Source organism: Nipponia nippon, unplaced genomic scaffold (assembly GCF_047370975.1).
Source record: "Nipponia nippon isolate SJK-2023a ecotype South Korea unplaced genomic scaffold, ASM4737097v1 scaffold_5, whole genome shotgun sequence".
NCBI classification, from domain to species: Eukaryota; Metazoa; Chordata; class Aves; order Pelecaniformes; family Threskiornithidae; genus Nipponia; species Nipponia nippon.
This window is the reverse complement of record NW_028262369.1, coordinates 98404899-98416450: the sequence shown is the minus strand read 5'-3', so window position 1 is coordinate 98416450 and position 11552 is coordinate 98404899.

Below are 11552 nucleotides of genomic sequence, written 5' to 3'. Positions count from 1 at the left end.
AATGTTAGTGAAAAAGGGAAGAAAATAAATTCCCGAAGGATTGAAACCAGAGCGTTGCCCAGCAGCATGAGCTCTGTACAAGCTGGAAGAAAATGTGGGTACGAGGTGGACCCCAGGAGCTCCCCCCCGGAGCAAGGCGCCCCCAGGCCACGCGGAGCATCCCCCACGCCTGGGACATGCCTGTCTGTTGGGGCAGCCTGGAAAACCCCATCAGCTACCTCTCAGCAGCTTTCAGACACCTTCAAAGCCATTTCACTTTATACATGGAAAAATTGGCAGGGGGCAGGTCCTCAGCTTGTGCAAATGAGCTCCCAGGGACCCAGCCAGGGCAGGACCCGCTCGCAGGATAAAGAGCCAGAAAAGACGGTGCTGCCGGAGCCGGCGTGGCATTAACGACACTGAGCAGCTCCTGTGGCAGAGGCATTACCTGCCACAGTAATTAACGCAGGGCAAGCGCGTTGTGTTCCCATAGGTGCAGTCATTCTTAGATGAGTAATTTATACAGGTACATTAAAGCATATCGTGTCATTTCTCACCTATCACCGCCTGAGGGGAGCCTGGTTTACAAGGAAGTGCTCCACAGACACCATGCGGTGGACTGTGAATAACAGATTTTTTTTTTAGAGTTTCAATTTTTAAATAGTTCTACAAGGCAGCGAAACAAGCCTTGCAAAACCAAATCCCCGGTGCATCGCACCCTGACGGTGCATGGGAATTCAGGAGTCCTGCTGGGAGATGTTTGGCAGCTGCTGCTGCTTGAATGTGGTCTGCAAAACCTTGCAGATGTTTTGCTAGATGCTTACCCAGCACTGAGCGAGGACTTGCTGGATGCTGGATGGGTTCACCCTGGCACTTCGCAGAAGTTTTATGCTCTCACATGCATCTTCTCCTCCAGGGATGCTCCAAGACCTGTTGCATCAGGCTTATCTTACACAGTATATTCCATATTTATTGTCTCACCTTCCAGTCATTCTTATGGTTGTTCAAAAAATCTGAATCTCTGGTGCATGATGCACAAAAGTCAAATTTGATCACCACATTTTGAACCTCAGATATAGATCAATGTCTCGTTGTGAGGCTGTGATGTACAACAGCAGCTGTGGCTACAGTGGAAGGGAACCATGGACTCATAAAGTGTTCAGAAATTAATATGATGTGACTAGTCTCAGCCCTAGAGGGTAGAAGGAGGAAAAACAAACACTATTGCAACTCTACACCCCAATCATCTCAGTTACAGGGGGAAGACTGCTTTTCTTGCCAGCTCAGAAGGAAAAATGAGGCAGTACAAATGCCATGTCCAAAAGCAGGAGGACATGGAGAGCCCAAGGCAGAAGCCAAGTCACAGTAACTAGTGTATATATTTAATATTACCCAGTAAAATCTACTTGCCACCACAATAGACTCAGAGAGGTGTTGCATTTTTTTTATACTGATGCATGTTCAGCATGAGACCAACAGAACAAAGCAAAATGTTTCTTTTGACAAGCTTTCTGCTTTTCCAACCTCTTGGGAAACACAGCAACAAAACTCCTTTAAGATGTTGCGATCTTGCATCACGTTGAAATGTCATGGACTACCACAAGACAAATATATCTTTTGTGCAATTTAAATGGCAATCAGGGAGCTATTTTTTCTGATTAATATACAGAAAGTTGGCGGTCACAGCAGGGGACTGATGAGGCTAATCCGTCAATGTCCTTGATAGTAGTACACTTGATTGCTCCAAGCCAGTGGAAGTGCATAATGACGAGGAAAGGCGGTGATCAGAACCGGCATACGCCATCCCTTCTGCTCAAGTCATTTGGATGTTTGCACCTCAGCTGATGCTACGTGGGATATTTGGATGGGCTCTCAAGAGGGCATTACTAATGAAATTAGGAGCAGGAGAGGATATCTGCGTTTGTGGGAGATCAGATGCAGTCCAGAAATGCGCGAGATGAAATTTAGGATACTTGTGTATCTTTGGTAAGGGCTCTCTGTATGAGCAGAGATGGACCTAAAGAACTTGAACACATGAACAGCTCCTGGATGAACTTGTTCTTTCAGTGCTTCTGCAGCCGATACCTGCCACGGCCAAGTAACTGTAATTAAATGCATAATCAACCATCTCCACTGTCCTTTTATCATGGAATTTGTACCCTCAGCAGGGAGTAGGAGAGGGGGATTGAAGGGTTGCCACTGACCACTCTTCCCTCTTACGCTCTGTGGGACCAGATGCTCGTGGTAGCAGGAGGGTCCTGCCTGGGGTGGCTGAAGCTCTGCAGCTTGCTGGCTCAGCAACTAGCTGCTCACACAACAGATTAAACACCAGCTGAGGGCCAAACTTGCATTTTCTTCTCCATCCTTTGAAGCCAGTCTCATCTCTACCTGGGTTTCTCAGTGCTCGTGAAGGTATTGACAGCATGAGCTATGGGTGTTTAACACCCGCAGGTAGGCAGGCAGGGAGCCTGCAATGCATCACGCTGCAGTCACCCACTGCATCCCTGCTGAGAAATGAGAAATTTCATGGCTTATTGAACACTGCAAATAGTCACAGCAGATAAGACACAGCCCCCAATTATTTAATTTCTTTTCTTTGTTACACATTCAGAAATTCCCCTTGTGCCACAGCCTACAAAGCCATAGTTGCTTTCCTCCTCCCAAAACGCAGCCAGCTTTGTGCTCTGAGCTGAGTTAAACAGCAAAGCCTCCTGTGCCTACAGCTGTCCACCTCCTGGAGCTCTCCTCACCTTCTGAAAATCGAGGACCTCTTAGTACTGGCAGCAATTCAAGGGCCCCATGTTTGACAGCTGACCGCACACCATTAGCAGTGGTTGTACCACTAATGGTGGCATCTTCCACTGAGGGCAGATGGCGGAGGGTCTTCCCATTTAGCATTTCACTTTGAAAGCTGTGCACGTCTCTCCAGCGCTTTCAGGCTTGTCTGCCTGCTGAGGGCCTCCTCCGGGTGCAATGCAGGGATCGGACCCGGGGTTTCCTGAAGGCAGCATTTACTGTCGCTATACCAGCGATACGTATGATGGACACATCCATCTTACTTCCCAGTGGGTGGAGAGAAGGAATCATAACTAAAATAGAGCTATTCCTAATTGTTGCTCTTTATGGCATAAAACTTTCCTTGATGAATAGCCTCACTTCTGCTTTACCTTCTGGCTCCAACGGGTGGGTCAGGCGTGTCCAGATGATGCTTTCTTTTATCGGCTGTGTAAACCAGAGACGAGCAGCTGGCCTTGAACAATCTTCTCCATACATTGGTGTGACTGTCCTCCTCCAGAGGCAGATCATCTCCAAAGTACATACATCAAAAGCTCCACCAAAGTGCTAAGGATTATTTCCCCCTACATTAATTTTTATTCTAAATGCTGTAAACACACAATTGCAGAAAGTCTTAGACCCAGACAATGAACTGCAATGGCTTCTGCAACTACCTTGGATAGAATTTACTATTATTTGAAATAATATGTAGCAAGTGATAACAACAGTGCAACTAACACTCACGCGATTCCACCTCATTTTTTCTTCAGGAAACAAAATGTTCCTAGATTCAGACCTCCCTCCAGCTCTGGCAGCAGAGTGGAAGGGTGTGAAGGGGTTGCAAGTGCCCTAATGGGTACCAGCAACCCCGACACACGTTACACAGCTCAGCTGCCATTTCAAGCTGATTTTTCAGTGCTGCATTGAAACCATGCAATTTGAGTCAGCTTTCCAGCAACTAGGTCGCAAGAACGCTATCAGGCATCATATCCTTTCCTCCACCCCTTAGTGCCATGGATTTTGCAGCATTTTTGGTCATAATGGCTACTGCCAAGGAAGAGAAATGTCCCACAAGTGCTGGGAAAGCCTTGGGGTGGCACAGGGTCTGCTGCGCCGTGGGCGAGGAGCACCCAGCCCTGCATGGGGCATGCACCCAGCACCAGCTTGCACAGGCAGGGTGGGACGCCAGCTGCAGAAGATCACTCACCATCTGCTCATTTGCTGGCGTAGAGCAATCCAAAGGAAGCCACAAATTTGTAATGACCTGAATATTTCAATGCTGGCACATTTCTAATTAGTATAGGCGAATTTGCTTTCAGATCTTTTTCTCTCCTGTAAAGCTCAGCCTGCTTTGCAAACCAAATGATCATTTTTCTGAAATACCTTTCTTCCCCTTGGATTGCAAACCAACCAGCCCTAGGGCTCAGCCTCCAGCAGACTGCAACCCTGCCACCTTAAGATAGCTTCGGAAAACTACAGGCTCCTGCTGGCAAAACCAGCCCTGAAACCCCGGCGTGCACTTCTCCATCCTCTATCTTCCACCCTCTATCCTTGATCTTCCATCCTCCATCCTCCATCCTCCATTCTCCATTCTCCATCCTCCTTTCTCCATCCTCTGTCTTCCATCCTTTATCTTCCATCCTCCATCCTTTATCTTCCATCTTCCATCCTCCACCCTCCACCCTCCACATCCTCCACCCTCCATCCTCCCAGCTTTCCCGAAGCACAGAGTAGGAGGGCGAACCACACATGGGGGTTGCCTCCTTCACACGTGTGACGCCGCACACCCCTGACCTGTTTCCTGCTGCAGATCCTGGCATGGGGTTGTTAGACTTGGCTTTCCACTGTTGGAGAGGGATCTTTCCAAAAACACCCCAAACAGAAGAGTTTCGCTTCATGCTGGAGGAGCATCCCTCCCAAATACGCCCAGCCCTTGTTCCTGCACATCTTGCAGATGGCAGGCACTTTTCCTCCAGGACTATCAGTGGTGGCTGTGCTCAGTGGAGGGGACATGGTCCTTTGGGTGCCATACTGGTACCAGCAGTGGGTAACACCGCCTATAACCACGCTGCAAATCAGGACTCAACAGGACAGGCTCGGTACATGCATCCGGTCAGCTCACACGCCGGGAGAGCAAAAATGCAATTCCAGTGGCCCCATGGGCAGACGTGTGCCCCTTCCCAGCCCCGCGAGGCTGCAGGAAAACCTTCTCCCCTCAAACACTGCTGAGAGCAGATCAAGTGGGTGGATTGTGCCCTGCAGGCACAGACGGCTGCTGCAGTGGCTGGACAGACAGTCAGAAACTTGCTCAGCCGTTGTCCCTGGTGTTTCTAAGCCCTTTGATAAATTAGTGGCCCACATCTTCATTTTATTGATAGGCTTTAATGCAGTGATCCCGATTATCAGCTGACTATCCAGCCTTATTTTCAGTTTATTTTGCAGGGGGAATAATAGTTCAAATACAAGAAACAGAGTAGGACACAAGTGAATGAAACTGCTGCCCCAATGTTTCTCCAAAGGCAGGAGTAGGGAGATGTCCCCATGGCACAGAGCTCTGCGGGGCTGGCGCGGTCCTTGCTCCGAGCTCAATGCATGTGGGAATTACCAAACATCCCCACGCCAGGGACCCCGGGCTGAGTGGTCAGCCTCAGAAATATTGGTATGAAAATCAGAAATATAGGCAAAGCCAGCAGGAAAGGCCCCTGGCCACATCCCAGGCAGCCCTGGGGAGGCTCGTGCTGCAGGGATACCTAAATCCTACCTAGCCCCTCCTGCAGAGCCATTTCTCAACGCTGCTTTTTTTCTTCTGTGCAGCTCAGAAGCACAATCCTTGTTGCACGAGCATCCCTGCACCAGAAGAAATCACCCACCGGCAGCACGGGAAAGAAAGCTTTCCCCTGAAAAACCCCGCTCGCGTGTCCCCAGGCAGCTCACCTCCGTGGCTGGCAGCGTCCTCAGAGTTTAAAGCTGTAATATAAGAAACAGTCGTAATAGCTCTGTAGACCATAAATATGATCCTACAGAGCCACAATTAAGCATATGACCGATCAGAAAATATTTAATGCTTGCAACAGGTTTTCCTTCTCAGCCCCATTAGATAAAGAGATACTGGTGGGAAAATCCAGGGAGGCTGTTGCTGGAGTTCAGCAAAAGGGCTAATGAGACTGCAAACAATGTTCCTTTTAGGCCCTGGGTTTCAGCAGTCCCAAATTCCCAACATTAGAGCTAACACATTTTAAATTACTTCCCAAGTCCCAGCCCTGAAGTCTGTTTACATTTTGGAGAGCAGCCAAGAGGTAGCTTAACGCCGGTAAGGAATCCGTGCTGAAACAGGAGGCCTTCCCAGCGGGGCTGCCCCCAGGTTATCGCTGGGGCTCCAGCCTTTGCCCCTGAGCTAACGGGGGGACACGCTTGGATCTTCCAACACCCGAACCCAGCCAGCTATTCATCCCCAGCGGTGATAAACGCACACAGAACCACGCAGTCCATGCCCTGGCCACAAAGCATGGTGGTAGGAAAGATGTTGGGCGCAAGGAAGCAACATAGTAAGTCCTTCAGATCAAGCCATGTACCAGGGCAAGTAAGGGCTGGCCAATGCCAAAAGACAGCTGTTCCTCTTGGAAGTCCCTGCCTCTGTAGGGGAAAATTCAATACAAGTTTTGAGTTGGGTTGGTTGGGTCTTTTTCTGTGAAGGTGGTGAAATTTGACTGCATTAAGAGCCAAGTTAGATGACCTTCATGATCACATCTTCTTCTATAAGGAAGAGGATGGAGATGCTTCGGAAACAGAGGAAGAGCAAAACCAATTTGAAAAAAAAAAAAAAAAACAAACAGAAAAGAGCTTCACCCCTCTCACAATTTGAGCTGATGGAGTTCCTTCCAGTTCTTCCAATTTTCTTGCGTGTGTTAGAAGGAGATGAGCTGTTTCTCACAAATCTTATCGGATCCCCCAGACTTAACCAATGGTCACAACCAATGTCATTTTTTCAATAGGTTTTGATACCTCTGCAATTCATATATCCTTTTGATATATGGAGGTTTATATGTTTTCAACAAAGAATTTTACGCATTATCTTTGTGCTGAAGCAATGCTTCACCATTTATGTCCCGTGGCAATACGCAGAGTCTAACTGGTCATTCAGTATTTTCCCCTGGGAGCTGGGGACATGTTGCCCATCGTTTTTTATACTTCCCTGTAGCCTTGGCTGACTTTGGTGCTGAAGTTTAAATATTTGCCAGTTTGTAGGAAAATTCAAAGTTTGTAGCTCTGTAGTTGCTGTGTGAGACTATGAGTTCGCATCCCTACATTTGCATGGACGTACTACTCGTCAGGGTACCTGCGATGTGAAAAAGAGGCTTCTTCCACACCTGGGTTATGTTTCAGCCTTTTCACCTGCACATTTTGCATATATTAAATAAGATATTTATTTGGTTTTGTCAGATGCTCTTGTCTTACTCGTTTTCCATCAGTGTTGCTCTGAGTGTTTCAAGCTGTTTATAAATGAGAGGATTAAAAGGCTTATACATTTGTTGCTCAAGGTGCTCATCAAAGATGTCAAGATATCTTCTCAGACGTATTTAAAAGAAATTCAGTATATAGGAAGTATATGGGTACGTTTCCAGAGTCTCAGGTGGAACTTGGACTGAAAAAGGTATGTGTTGGCAGCCAAACACCACGCTGGGGCTGGACAACTCAGAGTATGACATGGTGCAGTATGAAATACTTACCCCAGGACACGGAACTGATACAGCAATCTGAAACCTCATACTTTAGAGAATTAGGTCATCTAATTCATCCTTGCTGTCAGTGCAGAATTGCTCCTTATATTTTCGAGTGTGTCCTCCAGTGTACCATTAAATAAAACAATTAATTGGGGCTGACGCAAAGATTTCACGGAGGCTGTTTTGGGACATCCAGAAGCAAGAATGATTTCTCCCTTCCCTCACATTTATTGATAAGAGACCAGTTTCTAACCAGCGGATCGAGGGGTGCCGCCTGCCGCACCAGCTCACTGTCAACGGAGATGGACACCTTCCAGTTTACAACCCAGAACTGCATTTATGCCCCAGCTCATTTCAGATGTAAGGCTTCTTTGGGGACCAAATCCTGCAAACAAGAAAAGGATTCCTGTTGTGATTCTTTCTTCCGGCATCAATTTATACCCATGCACAACGTCTAAGATGACCTTCAGTCTCTCTGAACTTTTCCCTGGGGAGCAAGATGAAGAGGCATTTGCATGCCCGACCCTTTTTTCCTGACATTTGCTGGCATGTAGATAGAGCTTCGTTAGTTCTACGTTATTTATTTGATCTTATGATTTTTATCCTTGGCTTTGATTGTCCAATAACACTGGAAATTATTTTGAAGGCTACAAGGGGGTTCTTCATAAATAAGAAGCCTGCCACCTGACCCTCATTATTCTCTGGTTCCTTCTGCAGAGCTTCATTTTACATACGCAGAACATGAGTGAAAATATAAAGGGGAAAAAAACACGAGAAATGATGTCACGCAGACAAATGCACACACCTGCTTCAGCTTTCATGTACGGGAACGCCGGTAGCCCTCAGATGTCTACAGCAGCTTTGCATGCCGGGTTGTTACAGCACGCTGGCGTGATCAATAGCACCATTAATCTTTTATATGCTGCCTTCTTCCATGCCCACTCCACAATTAAAAACTCAAAGAAAAAAAAAAAACAAACGTGAAAAGACCCCCCCCCAACCCACAGTGGGTGCGTTGGGAAGGTTTTGGTGGAGCTGGCAGCAGCTCTGCCTGCGACCGTGCCGGGGATGGCACAGCCTGAGCGTGAGCGAACAATGCCTTAGTGCGCTACCGGCAGCAATTACCGTATATCGTGCTCTTTAAGTATTATTATAAGTGTTATTTAAGAGATGTGCTATCCTCAGATAGATTCCCATCTCCCTGAGGAGACCGCTGGAAGCTGAGGGGAAATGCACCAAGTAGAAATGACTTTATTTAATAATCTGAAGGTTCAATGACAAAGCACAGTATGTGGAAGAAGGAAGAAAAGGGCAGGGTCATGACACTAAAGGCAAAAAGGGTAAGAGCCTGGGATCTTGCGGGAGAAACAAAGCTGAGGAAATACGGGATATTTTGATGGGAACTTTTTCCAAATAAAACAAATCAAATGCTAAGTTCTTACTTAAATGCAACGCTGTCATCAGACAACTTCCAAATCAAAAGTCAATTAGAAAATAAAATAAACCTTCATGTTTTTAAGATGGGAACGTCCCTGACTTACAGATATGGCACGCAGATGCCACAAGCCCTGTCCGGCTGGCGAGCCCTCCCGGGGGGCTGAACCAGCAGGGATGCTCTAAGCGTGAGCAGCATTCCCAACAAGTAGTAACAAGAGAGAAAGGCAGGTGAATGCACTTTAACTAGTAAGATTCATAGTCTGTGAAGGCTTAAATTATGCCCGCCATAAAGCCGGGTGGGGGTAACGCCTCGCGTGGGGCTGCAGCTGTGATTTATGTTCCCTGATGGAGCTTTGGGAGGGGCTGGGCTCTCGCTTTCCTGCTAGTCTGAAAAACCAGGAGGGAAAAATCATTTCAAGTTCATTCACTCTTCATTGTCAATGTTAAATTAAATTTTTTCCCCATGAAAATGAAATAGTTCCATCACGGCTCCTCGTTGGCATTTTAGGATTAAAACAGGCAAATGAAATGCTGTCTTGAAACCAAATATCAGAATGATGGACTTGGGAAATGCTGCAGTGAACTTTACAGGCTTTTTTTCAGCCCCATAAAAGATCTTGGTAAGTTACAGAAGACTACGCAAATTATGTTAACAGATCTGATTTTATATTTTCTCCGAGGGGAAAGTATCTGACCAACAAATTGCACACAGCTTCACTTGGGAAGGTGCAAAGACCATGGTTCAAAGCTGAATGAAAGTACTTTACCTCACCGCAAAGTGGCTTCCTACACCTGCAAGGCAATAAAACGGGAAAATAAATATCATGTACAGGGAAAAACAAACATAACCACCAAAATTCGGCCTCACTTCTTTGCAGTGGAAATGGTTATGGCAGCTCTACCTGAGCTGCTGGATGGTTTGGCTTCGAAATGGCAAGATGATCCTGTGGACCAGAGGAGGTCCCAGCCTGACATTGTCCCCCAACACACACTGGCCTTCACATCCCCACAACCTGCCTCCCTTCCCAAAATGCCTGCAGAGACATTCACTTTCCACATATGCAAAAAAAAAATCGGTATTTTCCCTGCTGGAAACACCAGCTGCCTTCGCCTTTACTGCGCTCGGCGATAATGTTTGCAAATAGTGGAAGCCACAATAAAACGAACACCATACGTAAAGCAACACTTCATAGCAAAGAATTAGTCATTAGGACTTTTGACAAATTTGGATTAATTAGTTTGAAACAAAGTACAAAAAGATATGAACGCAGTATGCTGCTAGGAACCAAGATGGGCTGCTTTGCAGGATGGAGTAACATCATTTGGAACAACAAGAGCAAGGCCGCTTGGAGGGAGAGAGCCTTGTTTACAAATATACCAAAGGTTGGGTGGATTTGCATGGAGCTGTGATTTTACTGTCGGACTTAGGTTAGGAAGAGACTAACACCATCCAAGGGCACCATTGCCGGCTTAGGGCTTCAGCTGAACTGCTAAAACAGGGACAAGAGGAACAATTTTAGCTCCTGCTAAAGTTATTATTATTTGCAATTGGCTGCATTCAGCATGGAGCTTTTAAACCTTATTCCCTATTGTCGCACGGTCCCTGGCTGGGCTGTTTCAGATGCACGGCTGTATCGATCTGCCCGTACCGACCCCCTCCCGCAGCGCCGCCAGACAAAAGGGCTCATTTCACGCCCAGCTGGATTCGCTTTGGGGAGGCCACTTCTAAATGGGCTCCCTGGGGTCAGACACGCACCACTCAAAATGGTATTTCTAGGAAAATAAAATAATTTTCAATATATTTAGTGATTAAACCTGGGAAATAGCTATAATCTATCTTGGGCTTTTATTTTAAAAGGGGGGGTTAAACAGTGTTGGAAACCCTATTGGAAAACCCTACAGTGGTATTTAACAGGAGGATAATTCCCACCCTCAGCCAGCCAGGGCAAACTGGAGGTCGGATGGGAGATGGGAGGTCAGATGGGAGAATACAGATCAGATTCTTTGTCCATGTGAACCACAATGGCAAGACACTTTGGAAATGCTCAAATAACAAAAGTGATTTAATTTGCTTTCCTAGGAAAGAAACTAGCCCAGAGCTCGCCAGCCCACACCCCGGAGGAGCCTGGCTAGCAGGGTTCAGGTGGAGCGAGCCCACCTCCAGCGCTGCAGCCCCCAGCGCGTTATTGCCTCTTGTCTTCAGCCAGGCTCGACATGCACTGCTGGAAATTTTAACAAATTCACAGCCCCAAGGAAAGTTCTCCTGTTTGGACACATCATTTCTGCTCCAACACCTGCTGCCTCACCCACAGGGCGTGGGGATATGCAAGATAACGGTGCTCTGTGAAAAATTTTTTGCATTTTTTTGACACAAAGCCCTTGTGTTAATTAAGCAAAGCTGTGAGTGACCACGGTGGACCTTTGCATTGTCCACCCCACTGTCCAAGGTCGACTCACCGCGTACGGTCGAGCAAAATGAAAACTCTTTCTGCAAATGTCAACAGAAAAATCAAAGCAGGACAGACGTTATCGGCACTGGAGCAAATGAGAGATTATCGCATTCTGCAGCAATAACCTAAAGATAAAGGCAAAAATTCAAAGCAAGCTGATAGTTTATGTTGCTGTAGGAGCCGACACTGA